At 46.8% G+C, this 21,778-nt stretch overlaps 1 long non-coding RNA gene across 1 annotated transcript in view; it reads right to left on the bottom strand.

The window, feature by feature from the left end:
• Positions 1-10,489: 10,489 nt before the first annotated feature.
• LOC309818782 overlaps positions 10,490-21,778 on the bottom strand; it is a 28,241-nt gene continuing 16,952 nt past the window's right edge. The window contains exon 4 of the long non-coding RNA XR_014296378.1: positions 10,490-10,503. This is a non-coding gene — a long non-coding RNA (uncharacterized lncRNA). The remainder of the gene's footprint in view (positions 10,504-21,778) is intronic.

Here is a 21,778-nt window from a genome sequence, read left to right as displayed (position 1 = left end):
TTGCTTAGCTTTTCCACCTGCCCTAACCTCATTCCCCTTTTCTTGGTCGGACTCCTCAAAAAATCGTTTGAACAAGAATCCATCTTCCAGGACAGAAGGATGTGCACATGCCAAGAACGGTGAAGGGCATGGTGATGGAGGAAGAGTAGTGAGTCAGTACTAACATTACTGGTGACTAAGGGAGGTGATGGGAAAGTCAACAAAAGAGAGACAGGAGAAGGGGCAAGGGTCATGAAGATGGACAACGCACTTCAAAGGAGCTGGGGGCTTTGAAGAGGGAGGAGACAGCTTGGCAGTGGAGTGAAGAGCAGCAGCGTTGACTACTATTCCCAGATCCTGAGACTGTGGAAAAAATATCAGCCTCTGGAGAAGACTGCAAGGGAAGCAGAGTCCCGGATAGCCTGGGTTTGAATTAGTACAAGGTGAAATTAGCAGAACTCAGGATTGACTCTGACCTCTGGAGGGCTCAGAGGGAGGGGTGGATGGGAGGGGCGGGTGGGAGACGGGGTCAGATTAGGAATGTTCAAAGCATCCGTTGGAAGCGGGTGGTCCTGGGTGGTCCAGGAGGCTCAGGTTCTGCCAGAGGCCGAGAGGATGGGGTGTTTAAAGCTTGGGAGGATTGGTCCTGGGACTCAGAGCTCGAACTGATAGGACCCCAGGATGCCGGACACAGCCAAGGGAGCTGCACGAATCTGAATGGAAAGAGCAAACTTCTCAGGCTTTCTCCAGGTTCATGGAAAACTAATTAAACGGACATACACACAGAACCTAAGGGTCATCTGGGCCTCCTTGCCTCTCAGGGATTTGGAGACATTTCATCCAAACTCCTAATTTAGGGCCTCTCAGTCTCCGGAGGGTCCTTCCCCTCCACACCCCAACCTGCCACCCACAAAGTGATTTTCGAGACTTCTCCAAGACCTGCTTCCTCGAGCTTTTGTCTCCAGCTCTGCACTTCTGCATCCTGGATGCTGGCTTGATACTGAGCTCAGGGTCCTGCTCGTGAAGCCCAAGGATGCCTCTGGGGCCACGTTTTGTGAGTTTAGCGATCGAAGGCATGCGTGGCCAAGGGGTTCATCTCCCTCTGCCCGGGTTCGGGCTCTTCCCTTCCTCTTTCAGTCTCACCTCCTTCTTCTCAACACCTACACACATCAGACTCACCAGCATCCTCTGCCCGGTCGCAAGCAGGGTGTTGCTGCCCTCACACAGGCCCCTGAAGGCTCCGCTTCTATCCCAAACAGGCTTAGCCCTGGAGTTTCTTTCTAAGACATAAAATGCTCTCATTGAAAGGAATTTGGGGTGCACGGTTTTTCTCCCTCTGCCCGAGCCGCGTGGTGTGGTGGTTATAGGGACACATTGAAAGGAATTTGGGGTGCACGGTGTTTCTCCCTCTGCCCGAGCCGCGTGGTGTGGTGGTTATAGGGACACATTGAGAGGAATCTGGGGTGCACGGTGTTTCTCCCTCTGCCCGAGCCGCGTGGTGTGCTGGTTAGGGACACATTGAAAGGAATTTGGGGTGCACGGTTTTTCTCCCTCTGCCCGAGCCGCGTGGTGTGCTGGTTAGGGACACATTGAAAGGAATCTGGGGTGCACGGTGTTTCTCCCTCTGCCCGAGCCGCGTGGTGTGCTGGTTATAGGGACACATTGAGAGGAATCTGGGGTGCACGGTGTTTCTCCCTCTGCCCGAGCCGCGTGGTGTGGTGGTTATAGGGACACATTGAGAGGAATCTGGGGTGCACGGTGTTTCTCCCTCTGCCCGAGCCGCGTGGTGTGCTGGTTATAGGGACACATTGAGAGGAATCTGGGGTGCACGGTGTTTCTCCCTCTGCCCGAGCCGCGTGGTGTGCTGGTTAGGGACACAGGCTCTGGAGTCACGCACAGCCAGAGGTTGAAGCTCTCTGAGCTTCAGTTTCCTTCCCCAGGAAATGAGGGCAATCATAGCGGAGTAACATTTTCCCAGCACTTTCCTTGTTCCTGGCACTAGGCTAAGCATTTGACACCCATTTTATTTAATCCCAACATCATCCTTGTGAACTAGGAACTACCCCATTTTCCGAAGGAGAAAACTAAGGTTCGGTGATTTTAAGTAACTTGCCCACCATCGAAGGACTTTTAGTTGTCTGAGCTGGGATTCCGTGCAGGGTCTTTTATACTTTGAAGACCGTGCTCTTAAGCCACCTGCAGTGATACAAAGTCAGGAATACTGGGTCCCCCCACTGGCTTGTCCTCTAACCTGATCCTCCTACCTGTGGGGTTTCAGTTTTCCCACCTGTAAAGTGGAAGGTCCCTTCGGCTATATTGCCACCGAATCTTTGAAAATGACAACCGTGGATTTGAAAGAGTTAGCACAGTTGCCTGCAAATTCAAAATTCCCTTCTTGCCAGGATCTGTCCCAAGTTTCCAAAGTGGCTTTGAGGCTAAAAAGTACATAATGCCTTAAATCTGCCTTGAAGGAAGGATTACAAGGCAATGAGTAAGGAAAGCATCAACAGTTCTTCTGGGAGGTCCCTCAATTTTCCCAAATATGATTTACTTTTTCCAAGTTCTGTATCTTATCCACAAAGGGCTTCCCCCATGGAATCACGGTGCTAGAAATCAACTCAGATACCACTGACCTTCACAATGGGGAAGGCGGGGAGCAGGGATCCCTTGGTCCCAGGTGGCTTCACATACGTGAGCATCCTGTTTTTACAGATGGGAAGCTGGGGCCCTGAGAGAGTCAGGGCAGAGTCTTCAGGTCCAGAGCATCCCTTCTGTGGTCTCCCCGAGAGTCTCAGGGAGCCGCCATGCAGGGCACTGGAGGCGGGCACTCCTGACCCTGGTCAGCGCGTGGCCATTCTCGCCTCTGCTTTCCCAGGATTTCTCAGACAACACCGGGGGCTGAGGAGGCTACTGCCCAGTGACCAGGGCCTGGGCCCCACCTGGCTTTAACCTGAGCAACTTTGTCCATGTAAGATTTTGTTCAAAAAAATTCTCCATTGCTTACAGAAAAATAAAGTTTGGAAATACAGCTATCTTTTCCACGTTCTTTTTTTTTTTTTTTTTTTTTCTCGCATCTAAATTGGTTTCAGCGAAAACGTAAGGCTCTCTGCCATCAAGAATGCAGAGAAGTGGGTAATAAAGGCAGCTCTGCATTGGGGCAGGGATCTGGTCAGACAGAGAAGAAGTGAGTGAGTGAGTGAGCGTGTGTATGTATGTGTTTGGGGTGTGTGTGTGCTTGCACCATGCCCAATCACAGAAAGTCCAGGCGGACAGGTCTGGTACAGGACATCCTGACCCACTCCTAAGAGTGGGTGGCAGATATGGCCTTGTTTATGCTCCCCAGATTCTAGATACACAAACAATAAATCCCAACAATATGTTTGCCTGCAGACTTTGTGGCCAGCTTCAAAGTCGCACATAAGGACCCACAGGGCTCTGGGCTCAGCTGTGCAGGCAGAGTCCTTCTAAGTGTCTGAGGAAAGCACAGAGGGAACATTCCGCCACCAAGCCATCTGATGGCTAAGAAATGCTCTAGAAAGAGCCCTGGCTTGGGCATGGGTCTGGTCTCAGATCAGACTCTTATCCCCGGACTCCTGGGATGCCCTGGGCTTCAGCTCCATGTTCACCCAGCCACAACCCGTATTCACAGCAGTGAGCTCTGCAATCTAGGTTGATGGCCCAAGATCCCTGCTTCTGGGCCCCCCAGTGCCAACAGGAAACTGACCAAACCCCAAGGTGCAGCATGCAGGCTTCCGTATGACCTGGGGCCCACCTGTCAGGCAATCACTAAACCCACCCGTGACTTTATTCCTGTATTTGTCAATTGCTTGAATGCCGGCTCAACTGATGACTCCTGGGTCTAGGTCCCTTCTGTGCCATCCAGAGCCTCACCAGGACCTGGTGGAAAGTGGGTGGGAGCTCACTGAGCGAATAAACGAAACGACAAATGAAATATGCAAGAGGACTTTGAAAGCTATAAGGAGGTGGAATCACAGATGTAAGAAATTACTACCGCTAGTAAGAATCCTATTGTCACATGCAACTGTTTTGTTCTTATCATATGCTTTATGGAAATAGAACATTTAAGAAAAATTAATCAACTACTTTTAAAAAGTAATTGCAATTATTTTCTTATGGTAAAAAATATAAAGAAAAGTTTATAGTCCAAGCAATGAAATATAACCCAGATATAACCCAATGATACTTTGGTGTATCTTTTTCCAGTCTGTTTTCTGTATGTGGACTTGTGTGTGTGTGTGTGTGTGTGTGTAAATATGTAATATAAGTGGGATCAAATTGCATACTTTTTATTTCCTGCCATTTTCAGTTAACATGTTACGATGAACACTTTGCTGTGTTTTGACATCTAAGCTCAGGTTCCCCGGCACCCCACTTCCTAGCCCAGTGACTGTGGGTGATTCGTTTCACCTCACTTGAGTCCTTGTTTGCTCATGTCTAAAATAATCTTACTGGGGCAGATACTGCTAGTGTTCACCGATATCAATTTTCACCTCGTTGCAGACATATTGCTAAACTCTGTTTCCCAGCCTCCTTTGCAGCTGGATGAGACCACGTGACCATATTCTGGCCAGCGGGATGTGGGAGGAAGTGATGTATGCCACTTGCATGCCTAGCTCATAGGGTCTCCCACAAATAAGCCTTTTCTCTTTCTTCTTACTCTCCAGGCCCCAGGACCCCATACTGACTGGATGAACCAAGGAGATCATGAAACAACTAGTTGGTGGACCCACAAGACAAAACAGGTCTGGGTCCCCAAGTCAGAGCTTGCAAAAGGACCCAGCTGGCCTGTGATGTGAACATGAAATAAACTTCCTTTGCTTAAGCCACTGAGGCATCAGGATTGACTTGTTTCTGCAGCTTAGACTAATGTGATAGCTACCTACCTCATAAGGCAGGCTATGCTTTTAAATAAAATATTGAGGGCTTCCCTGGTGGTGCACTGGTTAAGAATCCACCTGCCAATGCAGGGGACATGTGTTGGAGCCCTGGTCTGGGAAGATCCCACATGTTGCAGAGCAACTAAGTCCGTGCGCCACAACTACTGAGCCTGCGCACCACAACTACTGAGCCCTCATGCCACAACTACTGAGCCCGTGTGCCTAGAGCTCGTGCTCCACAACAAGAGAAGTCATGACAATGAGCAGCCTGCGCACCACAACGAAGAGTAGCCTCCACTCACCGCAACCAGAGAAAGCCCATGCGCAGCAACGAAGACCCAACTCAGCCAAAAGAAGAAAAGAAAAACCAAATGAATGAATTTAGAAAAAAAAATTCTAAAAAAAATTGAAATCAACAGCTCATAAAAAGCACTCCACAGACATGAACCTTTAAAAATGAAAGAATAATAAATAAATGAACAGGCCACTGATTAAATAATATCCAGTGATTGGATAATATACACCCTAAGTGTGTTGGATTTCAGAGAAGTGAGAAATGACGGTGGACAGGAGTAAGCAGTAGAAGGAGGCGTTGAGTGGAATCTGGTAAGATGTGTAGGAATTGGGTCCAGGAGAGGAATTGGAAGGGGCTTCTGGGAAGAAGACAATTCATTCAACTTGTGTGTGTATGTCAATAACCCAGGAGGTAGGAAACGCAATGAGGGACATTCTGTATCAGTATAGTACTTGGAAGATGGGAAGGACCAGGAATTGGGCCATGCTCAGCTACCAGGGCTGGCCACCAGAGGACTGGAAAGGTTTTCTGTGGCTTTTCCATCCTGTTCACTTTCTATTCCGGACCCCAGGACTGTCCTGGAAGGAGCTCCACCCCTCAGTATTGGTAGACATGGTCTTAGTTTCCTGAAGTCCCCAAAAATCCATAGAGTAGGTACGTGGGAGGACTGATGTATGCCACAAGAGATGTGGAGGAGAAGGGTATTAAAAATAATCTGAATTCCAATTCCCCCATGTTATAGACGATAAAACTGAAGGTCCAGGAGGATCCATAGCTCAGGTTTGCACACATGACACAGTAGCTTAGTGTCCGAGGCAAAACACAAATGTAAACCAGGTGATGCATTTTCCTTTATAAGCTTCCACCAGCCTCCCAGCCCACCTGGAATAAAACCAACTCCTGACTGTGATCTACAAAGCCCTATAAGATCCAGTCCCTCCCACCACCCTTTCTGGTATTGAGGAAAAACCTGGCTGGTTTTCATCAATACATCCGGTGCACGGCTGGACATTTCCCAGCCCCACTTCCTCGCGTCTGGGAAAGATCAGGGATCTGAGTTCTGACCAGTGAAATGCGAGCAGGAGGCAACGATGCCCCTTCCGAGCCTCTTCCTGAAAACCACCACACAGGTCCCCATCACCTCTCTCTTCCCTTGGGTACTGGCTGGATGCATGCATGTATCCCATGGAAGGCTCCCAGGCACTAGGCACTGGGGGAAGACAGAGTCACGTGACATCAGGAGCTTGGGTTCCTCAAAGACTGAAGGAGAGAGAATCCCCTACACCCACATAGAGCTAAGAAGTGAGCTAGAATCAGCCCTTCATTGCATCGCCAAGCCTCTGAGCTCTGGGAGTCATTTGTTATTGCAGCTAGTGTTAACCTACCCTGGCTAACGCAAGCCTCCTCTTCCTTCACATTCTGCTGGCTACGCATCACCTCCTGTGGCACCCACCCTCGTACACTGTACTCTCACTGTGCTGACCTTCTGTATGGTTTTCGTTGTGAGCCAGGTTTTCTCCTGTCTCTGGTCTGTTCACTTGCTCTCCCCCTTGCCTGCAAAGCTCCCCTCCCTGACCTCATCTTTGCTCCCTTCTCACCATCCAATGCTCCGCTTCAATGTCATCTTCTTGGAGAGATCTTTCCTGATCACTACTAGTTCCCTGTAGTCACACCCTATTTCTCACTCTTCCATTACACTCTTATGATCAGTTACTATCTAGAATTATCTTGTCTATCCATCTGTTTGCTTATTTCGTTTTAATCTCCTCCCTCTAGAATATAAATTTCATGAGGTCAGGGACTTGGCCTGTTTGTTTCACTGCAATATCCCCAGCACTTAGAGCATACTAAGTGCTCAAAAAATATTTGTAAATGAATGAGTGGTGAATGGATGTGTGCACAAACATTAGTCCCCTGACATCCAGGATAAACCCATTCGGTCACACCCCATGATTCACTCCGTTGTCAAACGTTTCAGAGCAGAGGGCTTTTCCCATCAATTGACCCGAGAACGGTGGGCCTGGTCTGAGGTTCAAGGTCGGTTTGTCTATTTAGCCAGTTAAAGAAGGGCCCAGATATCTCGGTAGCCTCCCCTGAGCAGAGAGGTTTACAGCCCTTGGCTCTGAAGGCCCCACAGCTGCTGGCACCTGCTGGGTTTGGCACATGGGTCTGTAAGAAGTCGGAAGTATTTTTCCATTTTGCTGGAAAGAGCCTCTTGGCATCTGTGGGAGGTTGGAGATTGCAGCAGAAAAGCCCAGAACGGCCCCTTGAGATTATTTACAGCCAAAACTTCCTCAGCTCTGCCAGGACCCAGGGAGACCGTCCTCCCAGCATTTTCTCCAGGGAGAGCCAGCTGTCTCTGCCTTCACTCAGGAAAACAAACAGTGCAGGGCGAGCTGGCCTGGTCCTACCCACCTGGCAGATGAGCAAACCGAGGCCCTGGGGGTTAGGAAGGCTTCACTAACATGCAGAGAAACCATGCAATGTCCTCACTCGTCTGACTTCCAGATTTCCCTCAGTAAAACAGAGCAGACCCATTCCACCCTCCACCCCACCCATGAGACAGATACTAACAGAATCAGCCCTTCCCTACAGAAGAGGAAACTGAGGCACCAGCAGTTTAGCAATGTGCCCCCAGGAGGTCCAGAACTCAGGTTCAGACCCGACAGTTGGTGCTCATGATCACTTTGCTGCCCACAGTTTGATCCTGGTCTCCCTGGAGCCTACCTCCCAGGACCTTAGGGATAAAACGGTGTGAGGGGTACGGTGGGGGGGCTGGGAGCTGTAGGCATCTCTGCCATCACGAGTGACCTTAGAAGAGGAGGAGACAGTCCCGAGGGGAAGAGGAGAAATCTGGATTAGTCAGGGTTCTCCAGAGAAGCAAAACCAATAGAATATATATATAGAGAGAGAGATCTATTTTAAGGAATTGGCTTACCCAATTATGGAGGCTGGCGATCCAACACCTACAGCCCTGTCCTGGGTCTCCAACCTGCTGGCCTACCCTGTTGATTTTGGACTTGCCGGCCTCTGTAATCACATGAATCAATTCCTTAAAATAAATCTTTTTCTCTGTGTATATGCAGCCCATTGTTTCCATTTCTCTGGAGAACCTGAAACCGGGCAGGACCCTCTGGGGCTTCTGGGCAAGGAAGCCTTCCTGTCCCCCATTTCTTGTTTGTAGGGAACAGACTCCAGCTTCCATGGCCTCTCCTGAGTTCCAAAGGGCAAATTCAAACAGCTGCTACTGGGGGAAGGGAGGGGATGCAGAGACCAGGGAGGAGCAGCCAGGAAGCCACCTGAGGCCAGATTAAAGGGACCAAAGACGCTCATCAAGATTAGGAGACCACCTGAGATGAGATTAAAGGAGCGCAGGCCCTGCACACACCCTAATCTGCTCAGCAACCCCACCCTTGAACTGTTGCTATAAAACTCCTCACCAATTCCTCCCGGGTCGGGACACGTAGTTTTTGAGGGACACGAGCCTGCTGTGCCCACCTTTGCCTGGCAAAGCAAGAAAGCTATTCTTTTCTACTTCACCCAAAACTCTGTCTCCAAGATTCCATTCGGCACCGGGGCCCAGAGGCTGGCTGAGCTTTCGGCAACAAACACACCGTAACACACACACACACACACACACTCATACACGCTGAACCCCCGAGTGGCTTCCCTTGACCCCAGGACAAAGTCCAAACTCCTTTCCATGGCTTTCGAGGTCTTTCTCCCCCTCTCCATTTTTCTACCCCCAGACTCAGCTCTCTCACGGCCCCTGCCACACTCACCAAGCTCTGGCCAAGCTCGTCTTCTCTCAATTCCTCACAAAATGCCTTCTTCAGCTCTACCAAGAAGCCACACTCTCCAAGCCCCAGGGCCTTTGCACATGTTGCTCCCACCACCTGGGAAACCTATCCCGCCCGGCTTCCCAGCTAACCTTCCTTCTTCTGGCAGGAGCTTAAGTGCCGCTTCCACGGGAGCAATTCCCTGTCAAGTGGCACCGAAATGGCTAATCAATCATTTGTGAAATCACATATTTAATATGTCTTCCCCGAAAGTCTAGGTCCACCACCAAGGAAACGTCAGAGCCTGCTTTGCTCTCACAGCGTCCCCAATGCCAGTGACTGGGCACATCAGAGATTGACATACAATTTAAAAGGCTGAATAGGGACTTCCCTGGTGGCACAGTGGTTAAGAATCCATGCTCTCAATGCAGGGGGCCTGGGTTCGATCCCTGGTCAGGAAACTAGATCCCACATGCATGCCGCAACTAAAAGTTCACATGCCATAACTAAAGAGCCCGCCTGCCGCAACTAAGACCCGGTGCAAACAAACAAATAAATAAATATTTAAAAATAAATAAATAAGAAATCAAAGGCTGAATATATGAATATCTATTATAATCCAGATTGTATTTCTGGTTGGCTAGAACAATAATCATGCTTTCTCATCCCTGGTCACATATTGTTTGCCTGGGTGACAAAAGCACACTCAAAAATGTCTCCATTATTGCCCCATCTGTGATCATACACTGATTAATTAAAGCATGCGGCAACAAGTGAAGATACCTTTCACTCGTACAGCTGATTCTCTCTGCCCCAGCCTCTCCCTGCTTTCCCTTCCCACCCATGTCATCCAGCTGAGCAATCCTATCTCAGCTTCACTCTTTTCTTTCTAGTGGGACAGCCTCATGGCAAATTCAGATTCAAGATCCTCTGTGTAAGCCAGGGCAAGTTATCGAAGCTCTCTGGCCAGGTCCCTCCTCTGCAAAATGAGAAGCTGAATCAGAGAACCGTGGAGGCCCCTCAGCCCTGACTCTGTGTACCCCACGGTCGTCGATTTTCTTTTGCATCTCGGCCCGACTGCTGTTTCTTGCTGCCAAGACTTCCTGTGCCTGGGAGCAAAATCTGCCCCTCACTTTCCACTCCAATAACACTTAGGCCACAGGTAGTGCTACACCAACCATTCCAGCCACGAGGTAAAATCGGGACCACAAACAGAAAACAGCACTTCCTTCTTCTGTCCAATACCTGTCATTGCAGAAGCTGAGTCAGCTCTCCTCAGTGGGTCTTACACACTCACACACACATACTCACACACGCTCACACATACTCGTACACACTCATATCATGTTTCCTTTATTTCAGGAAGGGTTTTCAGTTATTAGCAGCAGAAACCAGTTCTGGTACATGTAGGGAGGAGACAGGGAGGATGACGAGGGGGAGGCAGAGAAATGGGAAAAATCTCCCAGCATCACAGAAGTTGGACAGCCAGGTCTTGAGAAGGACACGGAGAAACATCCAGGACCAGGAACTGGCATGGGGTTTCTTCCGAGTTCTGCAAGCAGGACAGATCAACCCACCACCACTTCCTTATTTTTGTTACTGAATTATAGCCTACATATAAAAGATTATGTTCATTCACAATACATGTAAATCAAACCAGCAGGCTCTATGCCTTAAAATTATACGGTCATGTAAGTCAATTATTCCTCAATAAAACTGGGGAAAAATTACGTTCATAATATATCAGTATGGAGTCAAGAATATAGTAATGGGTGGGAGGGATAAATTAGGAATTTGGGATTAACAGATACCCATTACTATATATAGATAAACAACAAGAACCTACTGTATACCACAGGGACCTATACTCAATATCTTGTACTACAAAACTACAGTAATCAAGACAGGATGATACTGGCACAAAAACAGAAATATAGGTCAATGGTACAGGATAGAAAGCCCAGAGATAAACCCTATGGTCACCTAATCTATGACAAAGGAGGCAAGAATGTACAATGGAGACAAGATGGTCTTTTCAATAAATGGTGCTGGGAAAACTGGACAACCACATGTAAAAGAATGAAATAAGAGTGCTACCTAACACCACACACAAAAATAAACTCAAAATGGATTAAAGACCTAAATGTAAGACCAGACACTATAAAACTCTTAGAGGAAGACATAGGAAAAACACCCTTTAACATAAATCACAGCAAGATCTTTTTTGACCCACCTCCTAGAGTAATGAAGATAAAAACAAAAATAAGCGAATGGGACCCAATTAAACTTAAAAGCTTTTGCACAGTAAAGGAAACCATTAACAAGATGAAAAGAAAACCCACAGAATGGGAGAAAATATTTGCAAATGAAGCAACACACAAAGGATTAATCTCCAAAATATACAAACAATTCATGAAGCTCAGTATCAAAAAAACAAACAACCCAATCAAAAAATGGACGGAAGACATTTCAGCAAAGAAGACATACAAGTGGCCAAGAGGCACAGGAAAGATGCTCAACATCACTAATCATTAGAGAAATGCAAATCAAGATGACAATGAGGTTTCACCTCACACCAGTCAGAAGGGGCATCATCAGAAAATCTAGAAACAATAAATGCTGGAGAGGGTGTGGAGAAAAGGGAACCCTCCTGTACTGCTGGTGGGAAAGTAAATTGATACAGCCACTGTGGAGAACAGTAAGGAGGCTCCTTAAAAAACTAAAAATAGAACTACCATATGACCCAGCAATCCCACTACTGGGCATATACCCTGAGAAAACCATAATTCAAAAAGACGCATGCACCCCAACGTTCACTGCAGTTCTATTTACAATAGCCAGGACATGGAAGCCACCTAAATGTTCATCGAAAGATGAATGGATAATGAAGATGTGGTACATATATACAATGGAATATTACTCAGCCATAAAAAGGAATGAAACTGGGTCCTTTGTAGAGATGTGGATGGACCTAGTGTCTGTCATACAGATTGAAGTAAGTCAGAAAGAAAAAAACAAATATCGTATATTAACGCATATATGTGGAATCTAGAAAAATGGTACAGGTGAACCTAGCTGCAGGGCAGGAATAGAAAGGCAGACGTAGAGAACGGACATGTGGGCACAGAGTGGGGAAGGGGAGGGTGGGATGAACTGGGAGATTAAGTTTGACAGAAATACACTACCATGTGTAAAATAGATAGCTAGTGGGAACCTGCTGTATAGCACAGGCAACTCAGCTCGGTGCTCTGGGATGGCCCACTTGGGTGGGATACGGTGGGGAGGGAGGTCCAAGAGAGAGGGGATGTGTGTATACATGTGGTTGATTCACTTGGCCATGTGGCAGAAACTAACACAACATGGTAAAGCAATTATACTCCAATAAAAAAAAAATCTTGTAATAGCCTATAACGGCAAAAAAATCTGAAAAAGAATATATATATATGAATCACTTTGCAGTACACCTGAAACTAATACAACATTGTAAATCAACTATACTTAAATTAAAAAAAAAAAAAGAACAAGGACATAGTAATAAACTGGCCTCCCATGTACCCACCACCAGGTTAAGGAACAGAATGTCACCAACAGGCTAGAAGTCCCCATGTGCCCTTTTGGGCCACAGAGCCCTGACCCTGGTCCAGCCTCACATCCATCCCCTCAGAGGTCAAGTTACTGGACAAGAGCCTCTGATCGGCCCAACACACACCCACCACTTGATTTAAAGTCTCCATGAAACTGATGCAGTGGGGACCAAGGGGACCTATGAGTGAAGGGGCTGTTTTCAGAAGACGTGGGCCTGGTGGGCAGGCAAAGCCAGGCTGTCCCTGGGAGGGTTTGCCCCACAGGTTGCCTCCTTCTCCTGTGTTTGAGGAGGTTTCTTTTGGCTTTGACTCACCTTCCTTGCACCTCCTCTCTGATTTAGGCATGTGTCCACAGGGTTGATCCAGAAAGGTATCTGAGTGACAGCAGGCTGTGCTCAGAAGCACTTCTCTCCCTATCTTGGTCGTTTCTGCCTTGAACCCAGCAAGAACAGATTTTTCCCTTGGAATGAGTATTTTCCCAAGAATCTCCTGAGTCCTTCATACAAAGAGGCCACTTATGGGACTAGCCTACAGCTGGAATCCTGAGCTCCCCATCTCAATAAAGAGGGCAGAGATGGGGACAGAATCAGAGCAATAGCTTCTTCTGTTATCCCATGTGACGGAGATGGCTAGCTGTCCACCCGGACCTATTCCCCTTATTTCTTAGTAATGAACGTGTATAGCTGGACACAAGCTGCCTGGTTAGGCTGTATTCCCCAGGCTGTCATGGGCGTGATATATGCTATTTGGAGGTCTAGAATTTAAGCCACAGGGAGTGCTTCTACCACATTCTATTTCCTTTCCTGTAAGAGGGAACCCAGACCTGGCAGTGACCCAGCTCCAACCATGCAATTGACTTATGAGCTAGGGAATAATGGAGTAAGAAATGGTAGGAACCTGGGTCCCTGAATGACCCCATGGAGTACAGCCTCCCCGGATAGCTCACTTCAGAACTATTATGTGAGCGCAAGACATAGATGTCTATGCCTGTAGCCACTCTTGGGAGATGAGGGGCTCTTTGCTGTGACAGCTCTGTACTCATTCCACTAATACTCCCACCAATCCAAAAGGACATTTATCTCAGGATCCAGAAGAGAAAATCCCTGGTGAGTGTGGTGTGGAACCAGGAAAAGCTTCTTCATCAACAGGTCTCAGCCCAAGTCACTTGCCACGTGCTACAGAAGCTCGGGCTTTAGGTAAAAACGTCACCCCAGGAGACACTCCTATAAAGTGCGCATGAATCGTAAATGGACTAACACATTTGTCTATTACTTCCCAGCCAGGATTAGGGGATCTGAGGGAGTGATACACAGGACTGACGAGATCTGGGGGGCAGGAGGGTAAGGGCAGATCCCCGAGACTGCATTACAGCATGATGAAGGTTGAGAAGTGTGAGCCTTAGGAATGGATAAAGAAGATGTGGTACATATATACAATGGAATATTACTCAGCCATAAAAAAGAGCAAAATAATGTCGTTTGCAGCAACATGGATGGACCTAGAGATTGTCATACTGAGTGAAGTAAGTCAGACAGAGAAGGACAAATATCATATGATATCACTTATATGTGGAATCTTAAAAAAGGGTACAAATGAACTTATTTACAAAAGAGAAATAGACTCACAGATGTAGAAAACAAACTTATGGTTACCAGGGGGTAAGCGGGGGGAAGGATAAATTGGGAGATTGGGATTGACTTATACACACTACTATATATAAAATAGATAACTAATAAGAACCTACTGTATAGCACAGGGAACTCTACTCAATACTCTGTAATGACCTATATGGGAAAAGAATCTTAAAAAGAGTGGGTATAGGTATATGTATAACTGATTCACTTTGCTGTACACCTGAAACTAACACAACATTGTAAATCAACTATACTCCAATAAAAATTTAAAAAAAAAAAAAAAAGAAGGGTGAGCCTTGATGCTGCTGCAGGGGATACAAAAAGGTAACCTGTAAGAACAGTGAGAGGAAAATGAGAAGCAAAAGAAAAGGACACAGAAGGAGAGAGTGACAAGCACAGACAGAAAACAAATGTGAAATCAACTTGAAAGGAACATCTCAGATTCAAAGACAGAGAAAGAGAGAGCACAGGAGGATAAGCATGGAGAAGCTGGCGGGAGGGATCACGTTTCACCACATCAGAGCCTCGGGTCCCCATCTGCATCCTGGTATCTCAAGTTTCATCATCACTAAGATGAAAACCATCTGGCCGTCCGCACGCTACCCTCCAACTCAGTGTTTTTCCAGCTGCCCTGCCACTTGGGGGGTTTCATGCGTGCGTGAGTCAGAGGCGAGACATCAGCGGGGCCTCAATCATCTCTCCTGCAGGTCTCTCCTTCAGATGGGAAGCTGGGCTCAGAGACTGTGGCCCGGTGGGGAGCCCTTGCCACCTGCGGGGCATTCAAACTCAACAAAATGCTTCCACAGCACAGTGTATTCAATCTTCACAGCCCGGTGATACAGCCTGGGTGAGATGGGAAAACGGCTCAGAGCAGGGATGGCATGTGCCTAAGCTCCTCCAGCCCCGCCCAGGGCCCGGCCACCAGCAAGATGCCAGCCCCACCGTGCCATCCCTCTCACCCAGCTGTGGAGATGGTGGAGGCCTCAGACCTCGTCACCAACAGCCAGCCCCTCTTCCTGCTGCCAACCTGTGGGCCGAGGGATCTGTGTTTGTCCAGCTTAATGGGCAGGGTAGGAGGAGCCAGGTGGGCAAGCTGCTCTGGTGGCTTCAACGCCTGACCTACTGGGACCACCCAGCAGCCAACCTTGCTGGAGAAGTCTGGCTCACTTTAGCCCCATGAAAGAAGAAGGCAGAAGTGTGCCCCATTACCCTCCATCTCCCTGGATCACCATATTAACTCCCTTGAATTTTCCTGCATCCCTTGGCTGGTGGCCCCTTCCGTCTTCAAAACCAGCAATGGTGGTAGAGTTTTTCTCACTTTACATCCTTCTGCCATGGACTCTTCTGCCCCCTCCTTCCACATCTAAGGACCCATAGGATTACATTGGGGCCGGGTAATCCAGGATAATCTCTTTATTTTAAGGTCAGTTGACCGGCAACCTTAATTCCATCTACAAGTTAATTCCCCCTTGCCACATGACATAACATAGGACGTGGACATCTTTGAGGGAGCCATTATTCTGTCTACCACATCACCCTTTGGGGATATGGGCCCAGTTGTCGGAGCACCCGTAGGTTTGGCACGCCTCAAGTTCCACAACAGTCAAGCGAGGGCCTTCTCTCTTTCTCTCCTAGGATCAGGAAAGGGGAGGTGAGAGGGCTGAACGGATGGCTTCCTAACATCAGATCCGTTGGGAGGCAAAATGGGTTTCATGAGCCTGAGGAGGGCATCTGACCCAGAGGTTCATGGACAGATTGGCCCCAGGCTTGTAGGGCACCTGTGAAGGGTTGGGACCACTTGTACCCATTGCATGCAGGCTTGAGAATTTGGACTTGAGTTTCCGAAAAACCAGCTATTGGCTATTGGCAGACCTACAGAGAGAAGGGACACACAGATGCCGCAAGGCACCAAGAGCCGTGAGACAGGCGCTGGGAGCAGGAGGCTCTGCTTCTCTCGCACAGAGAGCGGCGGAGCCACGGTGATGGCATGGTGATGGGGAGGGTGGGGCTTGTGTCCTGGGCGCCCTCACAGCCTCAGCCCTGCGCCAGCTGTGGCTCCGCTAACCAGCCCTTCTAGGCTGACCACCTCCAGCCTCTGGATCCACCCTTGACCCTCTCTTCCTGCCCTAGGGCTTCTCGGATCTATAGGATGGGCTGCCTGGGCGACCCCACTCCACACTCCCGGAAGCACCATGCAAGAGCGTGGGGGGATAGACTTCCGGGAAGATGGCGAAAGAGTAAGCCGCGGAGATCACCTTCCTCGCCACAGATAACACCAGAAATACATCTACGCGTGGAACAACTCCTACAGAACACCTACTGAAAGCTGGCAGAAGACCTCAGACCTCCCAAAAGGCAAGAAACCCCCCACGTACCTGGCTAGGGCAAAAGAAAAAAATAAACAGAGACAAAAGGATAGGGACGGGTCCTGCACCAGCGGGAGGGAGCTGTGAAGGAGGAAAGGTTTCCACACACTAGGAAGCCCCTTCGTGGGCGGAGACTGCGGGTGGCGGAAGGGAGAGCTTCGAAGCCGCGGAGGAGAGCACAGCAACAGGGGTGCGGAGGGCAAAGCGGAGAGATTCCAGCGCAGAGGATCGGGGCCGACCGGCACTCACCAGCCCGAGAGGCTTGTCTGCTCACCTGCCGGGGCGGGCAGGGCTGCGAGCTGAGGCTCGGGCTTTGGTCGGAGCACCCGGGGAGGACTTGGGTTGGCGGCGTGAACACAGCCTGCAGAGCGTTAGTGCACCGCGGCTAGCCGGGAGGGAGTCCGGGGAAAAGTCTGGACCTGCCAAAGAGGCAAGAGACTTTTTCTTCCCTCTTTATTTCCTGGTGCGCGAGGAGAGGGGATTAAGAACGCTGCTTAAGGGAGCTCCAGAGACGGGCGCGAGACGCGGCTAAAAGTGCGGACCCCAGAGACAGACATGAGACGCTAAGGCCGCTGCTGCCGCCACCAAGAAGCCTGTGTGCGAACACAGGTCACAATCCACACACCCTTCCGGGGACCCTGTGCAGCCCGCCACTGCCAGGGTCCCGGGATCCAGGGACAACTCCCCCGGGAGAACGCACGGCACGCCTCAGGCTGGCAACGTCACGCTGGCCTCTGGTGCCGCAGGCCCGCCCCGCACTCCGTGACCCTCTCTACCCCCGGCCTGAGTGAGCCAGAGCCTCCGAATCAGCGGCTCCTTTAACCCCGTCCTGTCTGAGCAAAGAACAGACGCCCTCCGGCGACCTACACGCACAGGCGAGGCCAAATCCAAAGCTGAGCCCCTGGGAGCTGTGAGAACAAAGAAGAGAAAGGGAAATCTCTCCCAGCAGCCTCAGAAGCAGCGGATTAAAGTTCCACAATCAACTTGATGTACCTGCATCTGTGGAATACATGAATAGACAACGAATCATCCCAAATTAAGGAGCTGTGTGGATGAAAGGCTCTTGGTGCTGCAGCCAGGAGTTAGTGCTGTGCCTCTGAGGTGGGAGAGCCAACTTCAGGACACTGGTCCACAAGATGCCTCCCAGCTCCACATAATATCAAACGGCGAAAATCTCCCAGAGAGCTCCATCTCAACACCAGCACCCAGCTACACTCAACGACCAGCAAGCTACAGTGCTGGACACCCTATGCCAAACAACTAGCAAGACAGGAACACAACCCCACCCATTAGCAGGGAGGCTTCCCAAAATCATAATAAGTCTACAGACACCCCAAAACACACCACCAGACGTGGACCTGCCCACCAGAAAGACAAGATCCAGCCTCATCTACCAGAACACAGGCACTAGTACCCACCACCAGGAAGCCTACACAACCCACTGAACCAACCTTAGCCACTGGGGACAGACACAAAAAACAACAGGAACTATGAACCTTCAGCCTGCAAAAAGGAGACCCCAAATACAGTAAGATAAGCAAAATGAAAAGACAGAAAAACACACAGCAGATGAAGGAGCAAGATAAAAACCCACCAGACCTAACAAATGAAGAGGAAATAGGCAGTCTACCTGAAAAAGAATTCAGAATAATGATAGTAAAGATGATCCAAAATCTTGGAAATAGAATAGACAAAATGCAAGAAACAGTTAACAAGGACCTAGAAGAACTAAAGATGAAACAAACAATGATGAACAACACAATAAATGAAATGAAAAATACTCTAGATGGGATCAATAGCAGAATAACTGAGGCAGAAGAACAGATAAGTGACCTGGAAGATAAAATAGTGGAAATAACTAATGCAGAGCAAAATAAAGAAAAAAGAATGAAAAGAACTGAGGACAGTCTCAGAGACCTCTGGGACAACATTAAATGCACCAACATTCGAATTATAGGGGTTCCAGAAGAAGAAGAGAAAAAGAAAGGGACTGAGAAAATATTGGAAGAGATTATAGTTGAAAACTTCCCTAATATGGGAAAGGAAATAGTTAATCAAGTCCAGGAAGCACAGAGAGTCCCATACAGGATAAATCCAAGGAGAAATACGCCAAGACACATATTAATCAAACTGTCAAAAATTAAACACAAAGAAAGCATATTAAAAGCAGCAAGGGAAAAACAACAAATAACACTCAAGGGAATCCCCATAAGGTTAACAGCTGATCTTTCAGCAGAAACTCTGCAAGCCAGAAGGGAGTGGCAGGACATATTGAAAGTGTTGAAGGAGAAAAACATGCAACCAAGATTACTCTCCCCAGCAAGGATCTCATTCAGATTTGATGGAGAAATTAAAACCTTTACAGACAAGCAAAAACTGAGAGAGTTCAGCACCACCAAACCAGCTTTACAACAACTGCTAAAGGAACTTCTCTAGGAAAGAAACACAAAAGAAGGAAAAGACCTACAATAACGAACCCAAAACAATTAAGAAAATGGGAATGGGAACACACATATCGATAATTACCTTAAATGTTAATGGACTAAATGCTCCCACCAAAAGACACAGATTGGCTGAATGGATACAAAAACAAAACGCATATATTTGCTTTCTACAAGAGACCCACTTCAGACCTAGAGACACATACAGACTGAAAATAAGGGGATGGAAAAAGATATTCCATGCAAATGGAAACCAAAAGAAAGCTGGAGTAACAATTCTCATATCAGACAAAATAGACTTTAAAATAAAGACTATTAGAAGAGACAAAGAAGGACACTACGTAATGATCAAGGGATCGATCCAAGAAGAAGATATAACAATTGTAAATACTTATGCATCCAACATAGGAGCACCTCAATACATAAGGCAAATACTAACAGCCATAAAAGGGGAAATCGACAGTAACACATTCATAGTAGGGGACTTTAACACCCCACTTTCACCAATGGACAGATCATCCAAAATGAAAATAAATAAGGAAACACAAGCTTTAAATGATACATTAAACAAGATGGACTTAATTGATATTTATAGGACACACCATCCAAAAACAACAGAATACACATTTTTCTAAAGTGCTCATGGAACGTTTTCCAGGATAGATCATATCTTGGGTCACAAATCAAGTCTTGGTAAATTTAAGAAAATTGAAATTGTATCAAGTATCTTTTCTGACCACAACGCTATGAGACTAGATATCAATTACAGGAAAAGATCTGTAAAAAATACAAACACATGGAGGCTAAACAGTACACTACTTAATAACGAAGTGATCACTGAAGAAATCAAAGAGGAAATCAAAAAATACCTAGAAACAAATGACAATGGAGACACGACGACTCAAAATCTATGGGATACAGCAAAAGCAGTTCTAAGAGGGAAGTTTATAGCAATACAATCCTACCTTAAGAAACAGGAAACATCTCGAATAAACAACCTAACCTTGCACCTAAAGCAATTAGAGAAAGAAGAACAAAAAAACCCCAAAGTTAGCAGAAGGAAAGAAATCATAAAAATCAGATCAGAAATAAATGGAAAAGAAATGAAGGAAACGATAGCAAAGATCAATAAAACTAAAAGCTGGTTCTCTGAAAGGATAAATAAAATTGATAAACCATTAGCCAGACTCATCAAGAAAAAAAGGGAGAAGACTCAAATCAATAGAATTAGAAATGAAAAAGGAGAAGTAAGAACTGACACTGCAGAAATACAAAAGATCATGCAAGATTACTACAAGCAACTCTATGCCAATAAAATGGACAACCTGGAAGAAATGGAGAAATTCTTAGAAATGCACAACCTGCCAAGACTGAATCAGGAAGAAATAGAAAATATGAACAGACAATCACAAGCACTGAAATTGAAACTGTGATTAAAAATCTTCCAACAAGCAAAAGCCCAGGACCAGATGGCTTCACAGGCGAATTCTATCAAACATTTAGAGAAGAGCTATCACCTATCCTTCTCAAACTCTTCCAAAATATAGCAGAGGGAGGAACACTCCCAAACTCATTCTACGAGGCCACCATCACCCTGATACCAAAACCAGACAAGGCTGTCACAAAGAAAGAAACCTACAGGCCAATATCACTGATGAACATAGATGCAAAAATCCTCAACAAAATACTAGCAAACAGAATCCAACAGCACATTAAAAGGATCATACACCATGATTAGGTGGGGTTTATTCCAGGAATGCAAGGATTCTTCAATATACGCAAATCAATCAACGTGATACACCATATTAACAAATTGAAGGAGAAAAACCATATGATCATCTCAATAGATGCAGAGAAAGGTTTTGACAAAATTCAACACCCATTTATGATAAAAACCCTGCAGAAAGTAGGCATAGAGGGAACTTTCTTCAACATAATAAAGGCCATATATGACAAACCCACAGCCAACATCGTCCTCAATGGTGAAAAACTGAAAGTTTTTCCACTAAGATCAGGAAGAAGACAAGGTTGCCCACTCTCACCACTCTTATTCAACATAGTTTTGGAATTTTTAGCCACAGCAATCAGAGAAGTAAAGGATATAAAAGGAAACCAAATCGGAAAAGAAGAAGTAAAGCTGTCACTCTTTGCAGCTGACATGATACTATATATACATAGAGAATCCTAAAGATGCTACCAGAAAACTACTAGAGCTAATCAATGAATTTGGTAAAGTAGCAGGATACAAAATTAATGCACAGAAATCTCTGGCATTCCTATACACTAATGATGAAAAATCTGAAAGTGAAATCAAGAAAACACTCCCATTTACCATTGCAACAAAAAGAATGAAATATCTAGGAATAAACCTACCTAAGGAGACAAAAGACCTGTATGCAGAAAATTATAAGACACTGATGAAAGTAATTAAAGATGATACAAATAGATGGAGAGATACACCATGTTCTTGGATTAGACGATTCAACATTGTGAAAATGACTCTACTACCCAAAGCAATCTACAGATTCAATGCAATCCCTATCAAACTACCACTGGCATTTTTCACAGAACTGGAACAAAAAATTTCACAATATGTATGGAAACACAAAAGACCCCGAGTAGCCAAAGCAATCTTGAGAACAAAAAACGGAGCTGGAGAAATCAGACTTCCTGACTTCAGACTATACTACAAAGCTACAGTAATCAAGACAGTATGGTACTGGCACAGAAACAGAAATATAGATCAATGGAACAGGATAGAAAGCCCAGAGATAAACCCATGCACATATGGTCACCTTATCT

The sequence above is a fragment of the Grampus griseus genome (genome assembly GCF_964374135.1).
Source record: "Grampus griseus genome assembly, chromosome: 2".
Taxonomy (NCBI): domain Eukaryota; kingdom Metazoa; phylum Chordata; class Mammalia; order Artiodactyla; family Delphinidae; genus Grampus; species Grampus griseus.
Note: the sequence above shows the minus strand (reverse complement) of the source record. Positions and strands in the feature narration are given on the sequence as shown.